This window comes from Aquarana catesbeiana, linkage group LG03, assembly GCF_042186555.1.
Source record: "Aquarana catesbeiana isolate 2022-GZ linkage group LG03, ASM4218655v1, whole genome shotgun sequence".
Taxonomy (NCBI): domain Eukaryota; kingdom Metazoa; phylum Chordata; class Amphibia; order Anura; family Ranidae; genus Aquarana; species Aquarana catesbeiana.
In genome coordinates, this window is record NC_133326.1 from 560,415,027 (window position 1) to 560,418,687 (window position 3,661).

Genomic DNA, 3,661 nt, shown 5'->3' on the forward strand with positions numbered 1-3,661 from the left:
GTGGCGAAAGTGAAGGCAACAGCCCGTTTTAAACCAGCAGCTCCACCGAGAGTTAGTGCTACACAAGCTACATCTGCCTCCTGCAGACATGCATGTTTTGGCTGCACCCATGCAGCCTCTGACTCCTTTAAGAAGAATGGGAGTCAACCTCACTCCCATGCACAGACTTCCTGTCTGTTGAGTGGTGCCCTGAGCCATAGCCAGGTCACAACTAAATAGCCCAGCGCACAGCTGTGCAATCAGTGTGCCTTCCTCTCCAAAATCTGACATAAACCGGCAGGGTCCCACTGCCGCACATGTGTAGCCAAGAGCTGGCTATTATGCCTGCAATTCAGAGACATTGTGTTACATAGGCGTGCGCAGGGGGTGTGCCGGGTGTGCCTGGGCACACCCTAATCACCCCGTGTAGCGCAGATTTCCCCTACTGATAGTTCACCAAAGCCCCTAAACAGGGCTCCTAAAAAGAATTGTGAAAAAAAAAAAAAAAATTTTTTTTAAACCTACTGACACCATCCACTGCCCTACTGAAACCAACCTCTGCCCTACTGACAAGTCCCCTGCTCTACTAACACTGTCCATGTTTTATTACATTTGAGGTGCACACCCTAATGCAATAGGCTGCGCACACCTATGTTGTGTTATAAATGTGGGGTTGGCTCTCTCTAGTGTTTGATGGACTCTATGTGTAATTTCCTTTTCTTATGACAAAATGTAGAGCAAAGCATCATGGGAGGTGTAGTTCAGAATGCTGAAGTTTCAATGCCAGCAGGACTGATCTGAACCTCATACAGAATGCTGATGGACAGAACAAACTGCTGGGAAAAGATATAAAAGGGCTGGGGCAGCCTAGATCTTTCTCTTGGTACGCTGTTTGACTCTGCCAGCAGGAGGTTTGTGTGACAGTGAGCTGCTGTTGATTTGCGGCCTACACAGTGGGGGGGGAGCCTTCAGCTATACCCAGAGGGACCTCTGCGGACAGCATTGTTTCTTCCCTGCAGTGGAGGGTGTTCCAGGTCATGCAGTGACGCCTGCATTTCAGATCCAAGTGGGCCGCAGCGTGGCATGGTGGGTGCCATTTCCCAGAGCCAGGATACAGAGAGAGTTCCTGATAGAGCCTTCTTCATCCCCTACATTGCAAGCTGTATCTGAGTACCAGAGTGGTGAGTGGGCATAGCCCATCTTGTTGTTTAACCGGTTCCTGACCGGCCACCGCAGTTGTACTGCGGCAGGTTGGCTCCCCTGGACAAGCCGCCGTAATTCTATGTTGGCCCTTTAAGATGCTGTAGGAGGCACGCGCGCACCCGCAGCATGTACCCGGAGCCAATGCAATTGTCCAGCAGGCGCGATCGCTTGTGACAGAGCGAGAACCGGGATCTGTGTGTGTAAACACACAAATCCTGGTTCTCTCAGGGGAGAGGAGACAAGATCGTGTGTTCATACTAAGTATGAACACCGATCTCTCTCCTACCCTAGTCAGTCCCATCCCCCCTACAGTTGGAACACACCTAGGGAACACAGTTAACCCCTTGATCGTCTCCTAGTGTTAACCCCTTCCCTGCCAGTGACAGTTATACAGTAATCAGTGCATTTTTATAGCACTGATCGCTGTATAATTGTCAGTGGTCTCAAAAATGTGTCAAAAGTGTCCAATTTGTCCGCTGCAATATTGCAGTCCCGATAAAAATTGCAGATCACCGCCATTACCAGCAAAAAATAAATAAATAAAATAAAAATGCCATAAATCTATCCCCTATTTTGTAGACACTATAACTTTTGCGCAAACCAATCAATATACGCTTATTGCGTTTTTTTTTTACCAAAGTTATGTAGAAGAATACATATCTGCCTAAACTGAGGAAAAAATTAAAAAAAAAAAAAAAATTGGGATATTTATTATAGCAAAAAGTAAAAGATATTGGGGGTTATTTACTAAAGGCAACTCCACTTTGCACTTGAAATGGCACTGAATGTGCACTTGGAAGTGCAGTCCCTGTAGATCTGATGGGGACATGCAAGGAAAATAAAAAACAGCATTTTAGCTTGCACATGATTGGATAATAAAATTAACTGTGCTTCCCCTCATTTCAGATCTACCCCTCAGATTTACGGCGACTGCACTTCCAAGTGCACTTTCAGTGTAATTTCAAGTGCACTTTGCAATTGTAGTTTGCACTTGTAGTGCAAAGTCGATTTGCCTTTAGAAAATAACCCCCATTGCGTTTTTTTCAAAATTGTCGCTCTTCTTTTGTTTATAGCTCAAAAAATAAAAAACGCAGAGGTGATAAAATACCACCAAAAGAAAGCTCTATATGTGGGAAAAAAAGGACATCAATTTTGTTTGGGTACAGCGTCGCACAATTGTCAGTTAAAGCGACTCAGTGCCATATTGCAAAAAATGGCCTGGTCATTGAGCGGCCAAATCTACCGGGGCTGAAGTGGTTAAAGACACTGCTTTCAGACATCATTCACACAGTTCAGCTTGGTGGTACTTGTAGTTCCACAGGAAGTCAGTTCTTATCTTATAACGAACACTGAAAGCAGACATCCATGCCTCGTTCACATTATTGATTCTTGTAGCTATACAGGATAACACCATTAGGATCACATCAGAGAAAGTTACATTACAACAAGGATAGCTTAAAGTTCTGCCAACTTTGCTATACAGTACCCTGTTATCAAGGATTACCCTAGTTACAACAAAACAAGGCTAGCTGAAGACATCTGGATTTCAAGGAATACCCTTTTACCTTTTGTTATTCTTTTCCTCATCTGCTTTAATTGCATTGGACTTTATTTAAAAGGGAGCCAGCCAATTTGAATACAATAGTCTGCATATTGCTTTCTTCATGTTGTGCAAGTTCTAATGGCCTATGGGTTGAGGAAACAGAAGGGAGGAGCCTGACACAGAAGATATAGTGTCAGCTTTTTACCCTCCTGATGACCTGTTCACATAGGTTTCTGTGATTAGGTTAATATCTGTGTTCAATTACAGTTAAAGGAACTTTGTATCACTATATTGCCTTATTTATAGGTATAGATAAGTATTTGTAAGAATGCTCTTTTATTATCTTACAGTGTTGAGATTTACTCCTTTCTGTGTTCTCACTAATACAGTAAACATACTTGAACTGTTTCTTTAATACTGTGTGAGTCTCTCGTTATTAATACAGCTGGTAAGATGACTGAACCCAGGGTGTCGGAGGTAATGGAGGATTTGCAGAGTCAAGGCAATCAGTGGGGTACAGAGTCTATTTGCAGCCTTCATGGGGGTACCTCAACACATGTAAACATTTATTGAAAGATAGTTCCACTTAAAATAACTGAGAGTAGGCAGCTTTTAATTACAAAAAAGATATGATATGTCTCTTCAGCAATAAAACGAAATGACCTGCCTGTTCACAATCTTCTAATGAATATACATTGACATGTATATGTGCAGTTCAGCATACATTCTAGGCACTGTGCCTGTGTGCCAAGATGAGTGACTCGTGTGTGCAGGTTTGGGAACTTCATCATCCCCTTTGGCCAATCAAGAGGGCCAAAAGTCTTTTTAATGGACTTAAATATAAGTCCGTTAAAAAGGGTAAAATAAAATGAGTCAGTTTTTTTAAGACTATTATTAGTATTTTATTTTTCATAATAGGTAGCAGGATTGACTATA